The sequence below is a fragment of the Thunnus thynnus genome, chromosome 8 (assembly GCF_963924715.1).
Source record: "Thunnus thynnus chromosome 8, fThuThy2.1, whole genome shotgun sequence".
Classification (NCBI taxonomy): Eukaryota; Metazoa; Chordata; class Actinopteri; order Scombriformes; family Scombridae; genus Thunnus; species Thunnus thynnus.
In genome coordinates, this window is record NC_089524.1 from 14,383,331 (window position 1) to 14,399,065 (window position 15,735).

Below are 15,735 nucleotides of genomic sequence, written 5' to 3' on the forward strand. Positions count from 1 at the left end.
GATAGTCACAGTGTGGCATAATCCTGTACAAAAAGATATTTCCACCCATTTCCTTCTCATCTTTCACACCACTGCAGATTGGACTATATAGCTATGTGAAGGAACACTGTGCTTCAGTATTGTTATCTTGATTTTGCAATAACAATTCTCATTAATATCATCAGCAGGAAGTTTTTTTATGCTAAAATACACCTGTCTGGGGGTGAGCAGGTGGGCTATGGGTGAAGGCACTGACCATCAATTGCAACGTCCCCTGTATGAGTCTGGCTGGGGACCTTTGTTGCATGTGGTTTCCCATGTCTCTCATCTCTCATTTCCTGTTATTTCTCCAGTGTTGACTCATTAATTAAGGCATAAAATGCCCAGAATTTTTTTTTAAGAATATACCAGTTTTTTTATTCATAATTCACAAAGCTGAACTGTGACAAAACATCTTACTCCCCTGAATGAAAAGCTGTAGATATGTCCTTTTTGTCTAATTAATTAATGTTTGCAGTCAGTCATTGATACTCCCACTGTGCAAATACTGCAATACAAAGTAATGATAATAATACATTTTATTTATACGACACTTTCAAAAGGCACTCAATGATGCTTAGAGTGCATCCACCCAGAAAAAAGCTTGACTCAACCAAGTTCCTCTGCATACTGGATAAATATTTGATATTATTTTGCCTTTCTAATGATAACCATAACATGACACATAGTAAACTGTCACCTTCCTCCACATATTTCCTGCTAAACTCTCATGCTAAACTCACCATCCATATTGACAGCTGAGCCGAGGTTGAGAGAAAGCTATCATCTACCTGTCACAGCAGGATGGCACTAAGGGGTTCCTCCTGCATCTTTGCAATTCTTTTATTCAACAATCCATGTTGGTGGTTTTCAGATATGGAAGCCATCATATATCAGTTCAAGAGTGAAATGTACTTAGTTGCTTGACTTTTTCATTCATATTCACTGCTCTACTCTGGTGTATACCACAAAGTGCAGTATTAATTTGAAAATGTTTCCACACATACTCTCTTTGAAATTGATTGACTAATTTCTTTTTACATTGTATGCAGCATTTGGCATCCTCTTGAGATTAGAACCTTTGTAAAATAATATCCAAAGCCTCCCTTAATTGAAATCATATCCTGCCTTTAATTCTAATTCTATGCTTTATTTATTTATTTAACTTTTACTGGGCCAGAATAGTCTGTTGAGATTAAAATCTGTCCTCCAACATGACAGTATATTTAGTTTATACAAGCAGACATACACAAAAGGGGACAGAAAAGAAAAGGAAAAAGAAGCATTAAAAACATTATAGTAAGACTAATTAAAATGACACTGTCTACCCATTGACCATGATTCACATTCCTTTACTCAACCTATCACTCATCTCAATCAATAACATCACAATTACACTTAAGTTCTGACCAATCATTAAGTCTGGGACCACTCATAAATGTGTCTGAAAACTTCACCTGACTTCATACACAATTTCTAAAATTAAATGCTGATGCAAATTGGTAACATTTCACGGAGTACAATAGTCTGTTTTTTTAGAATAATTAATAATGAGCATCTATTTATGTTTTTCTAATGTAGTTATACATTTTGGAATGAAACTACACCGTTTCATTTTACCTGACTTATCTGCTGTATTACTGTGCACTGTGTGTCTGTGTAGATTAATCTTATCCATCCAGCTATTAAAACATCAGGTCAAAATGAAATCTCTTAGCTAGACAAGGCAAGTCAAGGCAGGTTTATTTGTATAGCACATTTAATAGTAAGTATAAATTACAGTGCAGTGTAAGATATTAATCAAAAGCTTCAAATTTGATTTAATAAAGGGCAGCAGCAAACAGAAAAGTCTTCAGCCTTGATTTAAAAGAACTGGGAGTTACAGCGGACCTGCAGTTTGTTCGAGATATATGGTGTATAAAAACTGAAAGCTGCTTCTCCATGTTTAGTTTTGACTCTGGGAACAGAAAGCAGACCTGTCCCAATCGACCTGAGAGGTCTGGATGGTTCATAATGTAGCAGAAGAACCTAAAACCATTCAGTGCTTTATAACCCAACAGTAGTATTTTAAAATCAATTCTTTGACAGACAGGAAGCCAGTGTAAAGATCTGAGAACTGGAGTGATGTGATCCACTTGACTCGAGCAGCAGCGTTCTGAATCAACTGCAGTTGTGTGATCGATTTTTTTTTTTTTTCTGTAGAGACACCATTACAGTAGTAGAGTTGACTGAGGATTAATACACAGACAAGTTTTTCCAAATCCTGCTGAGTCATAAATTCTTTATTCCTTGGTATACTTGATATAAGGTGATAGTAGGCTGACTTTGTAATTGTCTTAATGTGGCTGTTGAAATATGTCGTCATCTTGAATTTTTGGAGCCAGAGGTGACCATATTTGGATGAGAGAGTGGAGCCTACCCTAATGCTAGCTGCTAGCTTGGTTAGCACGGTGCATTTACAGTCTATGGTATATGGTTAACTGTGATAATGCAAATGCTAATGCTAATTTTGACTAGCAAAAAACAGGCTTGAAACAAAATGTTCTTACCAGAATATCCAACTCCTTAGAAGGTCTTTTAGTACAACTGAACGCTGAACAAGACGTTTCGGCAACCAAAATGTTACAATTAACTTTCATGAACTGAAAACACACTGAAATAGCGACAGCTATGCCTATATTCCTATTCTAATCTGGAGTCTCTTTATTGATTACAAACAGCAGCCAATCAGAGAGCAGTAATTTGCTTCAGGTGCCAATCAAGAAGCATTCTTAATTGTTCCAACGGAAAACAAGAGCAGCCTACCAAGTAAAAAGTCTGGGCTACTGGGAAAAAGCAGAAGGATATGTCATCATAGCTAAGGTGTTCAATAGAATACTGGCAGCATTTTTTCTTGTTCTGTGCCATTTTGCTGATATGATATGATTATTGTTGTTTTATGATGCTATCCAGTTGGTTAAACATTGAACCTGCAGTGGTCAAATAAAAAAACTAGGTCAGGGGGGTTGTTTGGGGAAAATTTTATGTCATTTGACTAAAAACTATGGATTTTCATACAATGTTGGACTATTATCATCACGATATTTATTTAAAAAAAAAACGCACTGTGTGCTATAAAGAATAATAAAAAAAAGCTTGTAGTGAATGGATTTGAACCATGATTTTTCTCCCATAGCCACCAGCCAGCTGTAGGGAAGACTATGGTTAGAATTATCTCTATCTTATCCACAAACAATTTATTTGTCCTGTTTAGCACATATCACAGAGATACAACAGACTGCATTAATGTCATCTCACCACTTTTTATTTCCTTGTTAGAATAAAAGACTCACATCAGACTTGTGATCCAACTGATAAAGATTTATACTGTCTGTTAATGTTTGACTTTTGTTCCAGATTATTTGTTCCAAAGTTCAGAGCTGCTTTTCTGTGATCAGATTTCCTTAAAGAACACTTCAGTTTAAAGATGAATACAGAGATGAGATTGTTTGTGAATCAGCAGACCTTAAAAACCTCCTGCTGTGAGTTTAATGTTTGTTCTTCTTTTGGTTGGGTTCCTGGTTGAAGCTGCTGATTAATTTCCCCTTCATTCATCAGCTTGATTTAGATTATTTTCAGCATCTAAAGGCAATGTAACCAACAGTTTTCATCATGTTTGTGTCTGCGGGTGTTAAAATGACCTAAAATTAACAGCAGAGATGGAACAGAGAAACTAGCGCGACCATAAATGACAACAAACCGCGGTAAAGACTCAGCATAGTTTCCTGGTGTGTCCGCATAGGAGGCGTTCAGGTACAGTGTTGAGCGTAGGTTACCTGCATTTTAGAAGCACTCACAGCCCAAAACACAAATTTGTATGTAGTTATGTGTGTAAAATGGAGGAAAAAAGACTTGACAGTGCTGTGAAAAAACATAGGAAAACTCAAAAGTTTAATGATGAAATCATGAAAATGTGCATTCAAATATAGGACTAATCTGGCATTAAAAACAGACACACACAAATGCCCCCCAGGAGCACCTCAATGCCCCCTTTCAAAAATATTGCTTCCAGTGCCCCCCGATGTTCTCTGAATGCCCCCTGGGGGGCAGTACCACCCCCATTGAGAAACACTACCCTAAACCATTCCCTGCTTTATTGTCTATTTTACTCTAAATGGGACCATAATTTACAAAATGAACATCATGCCGTATTGAAGAAGACTTGAAACTAGCGAGTGAGACCATAAACACATTGAGGAAATGTTTACTGAGGTAATAAATCAAATGAGAAGTCATTTTCTCACTTCCATACAATCAGACTTCTTTTTGGAGCCAGTGCAGTCGCCCCCTGCTGGCCATTAGAAAGAATGCAGGTTTAAGGCACTTCTGCGTTGGTTTCACTTATCAGACCTGGAGCTACCCGCTTCATTCAAATCACTTTAGTATTGTGCCAGAAAGTTCCACCCAATTTTCCAGTCAGTCTATTAATATGTTGTGGTCGACTGTGTCGAATGCACCAGATAATACCAAGATTGAAATTCTGTCTGTGTTTTAGTGGATGTCATTGAAGACCTTAACAAGAGCTGTCTCAATGCTGTGGTGTGGTTGAAATCCTGACTGGTAAACATCAAAACAGTTTTTTAGTGCCAAGAACTTGATCAGCTGTTGAAAAACTGCTTTTTCAGTGATTTTACGTAAAAATCATTGAAAAAAGTTTGATATGGGCCTATAATTGTTCATTAATGAAGTGTTTAGATTGTTTTTTTGTTTGTTTGTTTTTTTAAGAGTAGCTTGATGACAGCAGTTTCCACGGCCTCTGGGAAGAAACCTGAGAGAAGATCTGAGGACATGCAATTAGAAAGGTTTTTAGATATACTGTTGGCAGAATATCAAGGCAGAAGGACGATTTCATATGTTGTATAATGTCCTCCAAGTTTTTATGGTTAATAGGATCAAATTGTGTCATGCTATTTGGACACAAGTGGACACAAGGACACATACATACCCTGTACCTGGTGTGGAGGCACTGAACACCTGTCTAATTCTCTGAATTCATTACAGGCCCTGTTGAATAGAAGTTCAGAGGCTACTGACACAGGAGGGTTTGTTAGCCTGACGATATTAGCAAACAAGGCATAGATATTTAGGAAAATAACTCAAGAAAAGGAATGAAGAGCCACATATTCAAAAGAAGCAAAATTTCCACAAGATATCTGCTTGCATTGGAGGGAATCATTAAACAAAATGGCAACTCCACCTCCTTTCTTATGCACTCTAGCTTCACTTATAAAACTGAAGTTGGGAGGACTTTGGCTCGATAAGAACTGCTGCACTGTTATCGTGGTCTAACCAAGTTTCAGTTAAAAACATGAAATTGAGATTGTGCTTGATGATAAAATCATTGATTAAAAATGTTTTTCTTGCCAATGCCTGATGTTTAATAACGCTAGATTTAGTGTGTTAAAAGCTTTATCTGCCCAGTTTTATGGGACAGGCTGTGGCTGACGAGGAATGGATTCTAAATTTGATACATTTGCAGAATCGGTTGAGTGTTTCCTGTTTCCTGGCAGATTCACCATTCTTTTTCGATTACCTATCAAGACAAGAACTAAGAAAGCTACCGGCACAATGGGCCCCAGCTTGCCCTGGAAATATTCATGAGTGCCATCAGCCTTGTAGCCTGAACCCGGCAGATATCAGTTAGAGCTTGCTGTATTTTGTACACAAATAACTGGATGTGCTGTGCTTTTATCAGGCTTATCAGGATGATTCTAAGGCCACATCCAAACTAATACGTTTTCATTTTAAAATGCATAACCTTTGCTCCGTTTACGCCTAGCATCCACACTACTCTGGCATTTTCAAACCCCTAAAACGGAGAGTTTTGAAAACGCTGCTGACCCCATTTTAGTTTGAAAACTCTGGGATTGTGTTTTAGTCTGGATGGGCGAAAATGGAGACTTTTGAAAACGATGATGCAGACACCCATGCACTGTGAACGAGATGCTGACAACACAGGGTGTGCAGTAACTTACAGCCAGTGTGTGAAGCAACAATACTTGGTGTGACAAGCAGTGTTTGTTCCCCCTCCACTTACCTTCAAACTGAGTCCAGTTCCGAGTAGACGACCTGCTTCCTATTTACACCAGCATGAATGGTCATGTGATATGCGTTTTCAGGCGTGTTAGTATGGATGGAGATTATTTCTGAAGTGGTGCTAAAAACGCTCGTGTGGACAGAGAGTGTGTGTGGATGTGGCCTAAGTGGAGAAACGACAGAGGATGATTCTAAGTGGAGAAATGTCCTCAACTCTACAGCCACAGTCCAGTGGATAGTTTAATTTCCAGCTCAAATGTCTACTGTAGCTGACTCCACTGCCATTAAATACACTGCACACCCCTTCCTCATTTCCATATCATTACTTGATTATTAGTGCTGCTGGCAGAGCAGTAGACATGCAGAAACTGCGGATGAGTGTGAGCAAATGGGTGTCAGAGCAGATGCAGGCCCAGACATTCCCCTCTCGATGTGCAGAGGGCCGGCTGCTTCTCGTCACCTCGCTGCCGGGGGCCACCAGCCTCATATTAACAGCTGTATTTGGCATATTGGGCCGCGATGATAGTGAGGCCTCAGTGACCTGCTTCATTTGACTGCAGGAATGGTGGAGAGGCGAGATAGCACATTGGGACCCCCAGCCATGGGCTCAACAAGCCGGAAACTGAGAGTGCACAGAGGGAAGACCATGTATATTAGATCCACTGATGGGTTTCACTGCCTGACTGTGTGTCATTTATAGTGTCAAAGGAATTTTAGAGAAATTCAAAACTTTAATTTTAAAATCTGTAAAATTTGTAATTAATATACAGTAGATCAATCCGTTTACCCAAATATCCTTATATATATAAACCACCACACACACAGAACATTTCACACTATGTTTGTGTTTTCATCAAGTCCACTATATTGCCATATGCATTAAAAAGTACAGCAGTGCCCTCCAATGCAATAAAATGCTAGTGCTCTGGATTCACTCCTGGACAGTTTACCACCCAGCCAACCATATTAATAAATAAAAAAACAACTTAGAAGTGAAAAGATTGCACACTAAAAAGTATATAAAGCTTATATTCTATGTAATAACAAAAGGACACATTAAAAGAGGTAAAACATTTCACAAGACATTACATATTAAAAATTCAGTTGCCAGCAATAACATTACATTTAAACTATACATTAAAATATCATTGGTGCCTTACATTACTGCATGACGCACATGTTGATGAGTCTAATTGCCTGCAGATAAAACGTGTGGAGTCAGCCTTGATACGGCAGTAATGTGTTGATTATAATGAATGCAGCAGGAGTATATCTGTGAAAAATTGGATTCTAGAAACCAGGACAGGAATTTTGTTGAGCTGCTTCAGGTCTTTTTCAGACCAAACTCCACCATTAAGCCTCAAGTGAGGATGGTTTCAGTTGAGCGCTGATAAAAGGTCATCAGTGTTGGACTGCCCTTTGCTAGCAGGTGTAATTTGTAAGTTTTATTTTGCCTAAAAATAGATATTCACCTCTAAAAGGAAAAAAAAGGCATTTAATTGGACAAAATGTTTATAATGTCTGTAAAATGTCTGTGATGGTTGATATTGTTTATCCCAACTAGAGTCTTTGGTTCTAACAATGACAATTTAAGTCTGTTGGTTGATTTGTCATTTGTTCGGTTGTTTAGTGCCAAACACTTCAGTCTGATTGAGTTAAAATGGAAAAAATTGCCTCTATTGACGTATGGAGGCTGTCTTGTTGTCAAAATTGCACAATCAACATCAGGAAATTCTCCTATTAGGATACAACATTTATTCCTTAACCCACCAATTTTGTTTATTGTTTGCCTGCATGTAACCTTCATGCCCATGCCAGAAATCCCGGTGTCATCTTCAATCCAGCCTTAAAATTTGACAAACAAATTAACACTGTTGTGAAAGGTTGCTTTTTCCAGTCAGTAAATATCACCAAACTCAACCCATTCCTCTCATTTAAGGACCTGAAGATTGTCACAAATGCCTTAATTTCCTCTTGACTAGATTACTGCAATGCTCTTTATTTGGGTATTAGCCATTCATCCTTGTCTCGCTTGCAGCTGGTGCAGAATGCTGCTGCTAGACTACTAACTGGTATCAGAAGGAGAGAGCATCACCCCTGGCATACTGGTGTCCCTGCATTAGCTACCAGTCAAGTATACGACTGAGTTTAAGGTTCTATTATTTGTTTATAAAACTTTACAGAGCCTGGTGCCGAGCTGTCCCTTGATTTAGACTGAGGGGTAAGGGTGATCGTGCACTTGCAGTAGCCGCCCCAAAGCTTTGAAACAGTTTACCATTTTAAATTAAGTGTTTTCCCTCTGTAGACACTTTTAAGGCTAAACTTAAGACCCACATGTTTTCTCAGGCCTTTGAGTGTCCTTAAGGTTTTATGTTTCACTTTTTATTCTTCTGTGTTTTCCAGCTGTTCCTTTACTTATTTATTTGTGTATGCTCATGGGATAGTATTGTTACCATGTTATGTTATTTTATTTTATTTATGTTATTTTATTGTACAGCATCTTGGTCAACTCTGGTTGTTTTAAATGTGCTTTATAAATGAACTTGATTTGATGTTTTGTTTAAATTTTACTTTTTGAGATCTATTTTTGATGTTTACCTGTTACCCAGTTGTTGCTGATTCAGGTGCCTTCATCTGTGGGAGGGAGGGGTGGGTTACCTGGCTTTGCCAAATCCCTAAGGCCTTTGCATTTGAATGAACAGGCAGCAGCAACCTTTGGCTGAGCTTTAAAGACAGTTTCTAAGGAAAAGAGAGCAGTACCTCTTAAGTGGCTTCTAGGATGTTAGCAGCACAATTAAACAAAGCTCTGCTAATCTTTACAGCTGGCGTCAAGAGGCACTGTGTTCTCACAGCGTGGTGTTATCTGTAGCATGGCACTGGGAGTCTGACAGGCTGGTTAATGTGCCCTTTGAGCTGCCACCACCCTCATCACAGTGGTCCCTCTACCGCACTCTTACTAGCTACAACCCTAATATACATCATAAAGAGAGAAGACAAAAAACACGGCAATGGATTAACATTATTCATTTATATACGCTCCAGTTATTTGTAGCGGCATTTAAAGAAATGTAAATTGACCTAAAGTTTGGAGTTAATGAATTTGATTATGCCAGCTCATGTAATTTCATGGTATTTGGGGATGAAAGATGTTTTGCTTATTACACTTTCCCCTCGGTGACGGTGGAAAGCTATGCAGTGTGATGAATTTTAAAGGTCTCGTTTTTTGTTTTATGTTTTGATCATAATGGCAAGACGTTTTTGTTTCTTTAGAAGCTGGAACTCATCCAATTTTAATTTCCATCAGCAAATGTTCAGTGCAGCTCAAAAATCAATTCTGACAACCTGTTACATCGAGTTTGAATCCATCTTTCCATGGCATTTCACACCACCTTGGAGGCTATGGATGACCCTATAGACACTCAAAACTTTGGCACTTAAGTTTCTTAGTTTGCAAAACTATGCTGTGAAACTTTGGGGAAGCTGATGGATGAAAATAAACAACCTGCTGATGTGTCCTAATAAAAACGACTTGGATATATATTTTAGGGTGGGGTGGAGAGATGCTATCTTAGGTCTATTAATGCAGTCATTGCTGTGTTGCCCCAGGCCATAGGGCCTAATCCAGAGGAGTGAGAGTGAATGGGACTGTGGCTCGAGCTTGCCAGACCTACTTAGGTTCTGGTTGAGAGCACAGTGCTGTGTGGGCGAATCTATTCTGTCCTGGGCAGGGCACAGCATAAACATTGCCCAGGGAACGCAGGCAGGCAGGCAAGCAGGCAGGCATGCAGGCAGTCAAGCGGACAAGAGCAAAACTATAAGGATGGTTGCCTTTAATTTCCTTTCTACTGACTCCCCTCAACTGTCCAGGGCCTGAGAGCAAGAGAGGGGAAAGAGAGAACAGAGTGTGTATGTGTGTGGAAATTACCTGTAGTTGCTATCTTTTTTTACTGGGGCTTCACCCAAGTATGGAGTGTTATCCACCCTCCTGTCTCAGTCACACACACACACATAAACACACAGACACACACTCAATCACACGGTGAATCTGCCCTGATCCATCCAGTTGGCGGCTGTGAGGCAATGATTCGCTCGCTGTCTTTAAGTGATCTGTGTTTGCTCCATGGCACTCTGGTGCTCTGACCTCCTGACCCTGCATGTAAACAGAACACCGCTGCTCCCCCATCCACTACCCCGCTGCCACCATCCCCCATCCCCCACGACCAAATAAGGAATAAGGAGCCACTGAGAGCCAGCAAGTCGGTCAGCCAACCCACTGAGGAGGCCATTAGTGAGCCAGCAAGCCAGCAGAGAGGCTGGTAGAAAACCACCTCTGGCATCACTCATCACTCCTTGCCTCACCCGCCTCTCCGCAGTGTGGAAATTCACATGCACGGGCACTCACGACATGTGCACATGCACTCGCTGAAAGGCACACTTATATCTGGACACAACACCACTCACACAATGACCCGAAAGCGTTAAAGGCACACGAATGTACACACACGCCGTAGTGAAAGGCGCATGTGCTTGAATGTACACGCAGTGAAACACACAAATGTACACACAGCATTAAAAATCACTCAAAGGCACAAGTACATACAAAAGACATAATCACAGGATACTACATATACACACAACGCACACACAGAGTAATGATATATTACTGCATAAAAACAGCCCTCCACACAACATAAATGGTACATTGGGTGGTCTTAGTAAGGCCTCTAAACAATCAAAGATATGTTTCAAACTTGGCTAAAGATAGATTTATATGATGCTATACCATTACATGGACTTATCAGTCAGTAAAAGTGCTAATTACCACACTAAAAAGAAGTCAGCACTGAAAATACTTAACATTAATAAGGCAATAAGGCTTTTACATGGCTGCTACCAGTTGATGATTTTTACATCAATGATACTATCTGATCAATGTTCACAATTTTATGCCAAAAATGATATGATTTCTTAAACCAGTACTCATGTCAAGTTGGAAAAGCCTCAACACATAAAACACAGAATATTTAAATATTTTTTATTTATGTTTGCCACTTTTAAAAGTAAATGCACCTTTCGCATATTCATAAGTAGAGAAAATCATTCTTTTACATGAAATTAACTAAAAATATATATTAAATATAAATATATTTTTTAAATTACATTGATTAATAAAATCAGACCTAATTGCACATTTTACAGCTGTTAGAAACAGGAGCTGTGGTCACAGACTGTGACCACTGGATATACAGCATGTAATAAAAGGCAAATGCTGGTCACCCTTCAAATGATCCACACCAGTGGAGAACATATGAAGCCTTCACTAGTTTACAACATTCACAGTTAAACTAACTGTCCGCTCAGTCCAGTAATACCATGAAAAATGTACAGTGCAGGCAGCAGTGGGCACTACATAAAACAACATTTGTCAGTTTAATGGGATTCACAGGACACACAGTTTAACACAGTGATACAAAACACTCACTCTCTGTCTGTTTCTTTGTCTCTCTCTTTTCCCTCTCTGTCTTTCTGAAATTCTTTGGTTTATTTAGCTGTACTCTTTCACCTGCCTCCAAATGTCAGCTGAGTTCAACAGAGCTGGAGGGAAAACACTCTTAGAGAAAGCAATATTGAGAGCGAGCCAGTTAACAGAAGTGTAAGAGAGTTAAAGGAGAAAGAGAGGGAGGGGTAAGTGAGTGTGTTTGGTAACAGAAAAGACCTCCAAGATAGTTATACTTACTCAAATGCATTATACTTCCAATTGACACTCTATAATTTAAGCATTTATCAGATGTCTTCTCCACAAAGGCCATTGTTAGACTCTTATCATGCAAAAGACAGATTGGATTTACAAAAATGACAATTTTGCTTGCATTGCTGTGAGTTTTAAAGGGATATAAAGTGGTCAGGCTCACTCTGAGGAGTTAGCAGTGCAAAACATAACACAAATTTGCACCGAAAAAGGTAACCAAAATAAAAAGTAACACCAGAATAAAGATTAATACAGGTCATAGATGCTTCACTGCTTTTTTAAGGACAGCTACTTTGAAATAGAGAGGAAAAAAATGGAAGAAATTGAAGTGTATGAAAAACACTTAATTTCAGCACTGAGCTGCAATGGACCAATCTTTTCAAACATTGAAATGAAAGACCAAGTGTGAGGGTAGCCTACTGTTAGAAGGTAAGATTTAAATCATGCAACTGCCCACGTGTCCTTTCATTGAAGTGAAGCTCATCAAGAGAGTGTACCACCAGATGCCTGCCCCTCTGATAAATCATGCTGTATATGTGTTCCACCATGTGTAAGAGCTCAAAAATTCCTAAAAATGCAGAGAGAGCTGACAGATTTATTCACTACAAGCAGAGTTTAATTCATTGCATTTGCATCCCTGCCCCTCCCAGTGCACCCACTGAGCATCTCCATCTCCAGCAAACTCCTGTCTATCGCAGTGCTCACTTGTGTATCAAGGTAATGAATTCATAATCTCTCTCAAGCTCTTTGTAGATCTGTATCGTAGTGGGAGATAAGAGGGAGCATCGTTGCACTCTAATAGCCGTCATTCTGCCTCTGTTCCTGGTGTGTGTGTTTGTGTGTGTACAGTATGTGTGTGTGTGTGTTAAGCAAACCACCCATCACACTATCCTCCATTTTAGCTTCAAGGGGGGGAAAAAATTCCAGCCAAGAGCAAAGCCACTTATTAGTTAACTGTTGAAGCTACATGCACCAAAGGAAACAAATGCCTCTTACAGAGAGGACCTTTAAGCGCTGAGCACTGGTCCACTTTCTTTCTTTCTTCCACTGTCTTGTTCGCACTAAAACACCACATAGCACTTTCCAACCAAGCTGACAAACACTCAATCACATGGAGAGTAAATATCCAAGAGGGTGAGGCAGGCTCAGAGTAACTAAACTTGCGACAGGGGGTGGCTCTCGAGGGCCGTCGACCGCCGTGTGCGCATGTTTTTAATTGTGTTTTTGGTGGGGTGATGAAATGTCCTCCATTTGAGCGCGAGCTGGCAGTAAGTGGGCTGTCGCCTCCAGGGACAGAGTGAGCGATGGCCCACTACTATCGGAGGTGATTGTGCCTCAACCCCTAGGGGTGACATAGATGAACGGGTGGAAACAGGGAGACAATAAGGAAAGATGGGATGTTCATTTATTAACACTGTCACATGGAGTTAAAAACAGGAAAAGAGTCAAAAAAAGAATTGTAAGTATGCATTCAGATCCGGACAAGCTCAACTTATCCAGTGTTTATAAGTTTTGCTGCTTGAGTTGAGCTCCTCCTGTAGCCAGAATCCAACTAAACTTAATTTACTCATTGGTTAACAAAATATAGTTTGCTGACCTTTTAATTGTGGCATAAATATTTTTGATATGTTTTCATGGTTAATAAAAAAACTAATTATATAAAGATCGGGGCTCTTTAAAGGGGACATGTTATGCTTTTTGTGATTTTCTGTTATTTATATACTATTATGATGTCAGATATCTATGCTAAATGCTAAATGGTCAAAGTTCCAAAACTTGAGGTTAACGTATGTAGAAATGCTTCCTGCAGGTCAAAAGCCAGGGCTTCAACCTGCTGTGAATGCTTTGTTTTGCAATGCCTTGCTGATGAGCTGACATTGGCTTGTTGTGCATGCCATAAACAGCCGTCCATTCCGAAGCCTTTGTCGCTAAGGTTGTTGCTAAGGTTGTTGCTAAGGTTTTTCCATGTTTCCATTGTTTGCATTGTCCATTCTCATATTTGAGATTAGATTTCAATCCGATGTACAGATGTATTTGAAAAGTTTAGAGTACAGAACGAGAAAATGTCGCACTTGTTGATATAGCCTCAGGATATCAGGAACTGAGGGGCAGTTTTCAATAGCTGACCAATCAGAGCAGAGTGGCCTCCTCGGGAAGGGGGCCTTAAAGAGACAGGACCTAAAACAGCCTGTTTCAGACAGAGGCTGAACTGAGGGGCTGCATAAAGGGTCAGCATGAGTTGTTTTTTTTTTTAACTGCAGGCTAAATCATGCAAAGATATACCAGTAGAGCCCCAGATTAAAGATATAGACCTGTAAATGTGCATAATATGTGCCCTTTAAAGGGAAAAGGTATAAAACAATGTTTTTCTAATAGTAGAGTTAATTGATTCTTGCTTATGATAACCATGATTTTTTTAATGAACAAAATAACACAATGATACAAGATTATCTGAATAAGTAATTTGTGTATTTATTACAGTTATAAATGTTATGTTGAAAATTTGATCGTAATCTGCAATATATGTACATAATCATTCACCTCATACCAATGTTGAGTTTAATGACTCCAAAGCATTTAAAATTTGGTATAATAATTATATATCGCATACATAATGTAGTAGTACTTTTGTATAATTTCTGAAATAAGTATTCTTCATCCTTGAAGTGCTTTTTTTTCTTGCATGCAACTGTTTTCTATCGGACAACAATGATAAGCAGCGAGGATCACCTTCACTTGGAAGCATAACAGCTGACAGAAGGAGGCCAGTAGTTTCATTGAGGTTCACTGGTCGTTTGGAGCATCTTTACACAGTACATGCTGTTACACGATTCGGTAACAAGACGCAAACGATTAAATGCTCTCCCTCGAGCACTCGCCACATCTTCCGCTCTCTGAATTTACATGGCATTTATGAACACTCACAAGGAAAACAAAAAGTGGAGAGGGAGAGCAAGGGAAGAGAGCTACTACTGTGGAGGAGTCTCATTATTCCGTTATGGATTGCACATGTCAGGCGGTAAGTGCTCTTTTTATCCTTCCAAAGCACTAGCCTCGGCCACTGAGCGCATTTCCCTACCCGAGTGAAATTTACCATGTTAAGGCTCACGCCACCAGGGGAATGGCGGTGAGAGCTCTGGGTTGCTGCTAAGATTTACTGGCCTGATTAAATAAGGGGCTGTAGTGTGAATAAGAAGCCATGGGAGAAATCTACGTAACAGAAACGCATGTTTTTTACTCACCAGTTAAATTGATTAGACCCCCCTCACACCCCTTTACACCTCTTTATGGTGTGTTACATGTCACGGTGGGTTTTAAACAAAGAGCAGGGAGAGGGCAGTGGAGGATTGCTTGTGGATCAGGATGGCTCTCTGCCAACACATGGCAAAGATGTGTCTTTTTAAAAGGGCCTGTTCCCATCCATTACTGCCTGCAAACCTTGAAAAGTTCACACAAAATATATATTCACTCCCTTCAATTGGGCAGGAGAGACCTTTCATTTGATGCACTGTGCCTCACAAAATGTAGCCCCTTTCCAAAGACTGCCTAATTCAATCTCATTTCCTTCAATTTTCCATCACTCTGGTCTTTAATGCTCCAGGAAGGTACTTTGACGCAGCCAGCTACCACTTTTTTCAGTTCAGCAGTTGTAGCTGGGCTAGGGGACAAGTTTATTTGTCTGTCTGAAGTCCACAATGGCTAAATGAATGGTAAATCAATCCACTAGTCACTTTCAATACTTCCTGAGCCAGGATGGGTATTGGAAGGGGAAGGTAATCTCTAAACAAAAGAAAAGAACTTTTAAATGGCCACAGCCAAATACATAATGGTATTTAGCTGCATGCTGGCTGTTGGGGGACTGACTGTTGGTCAGGTGATTGATGTGTCTCCAG

General features: G+C 39.6%; 1 protein-coding gene across 1 annotated transcript in view; it reads left to right on the forward strand.

Moving 5' to 3' along the window:
• Positions 1 to 15,735, forward strand: part of ptprsa (protein tyrosine phosphatase receptor type Sa) — a 250,536-nt gene that overhangs the window by 45,990 nt on the left and 188,811 nt on the right. The window lies entirely within an intron of this gene.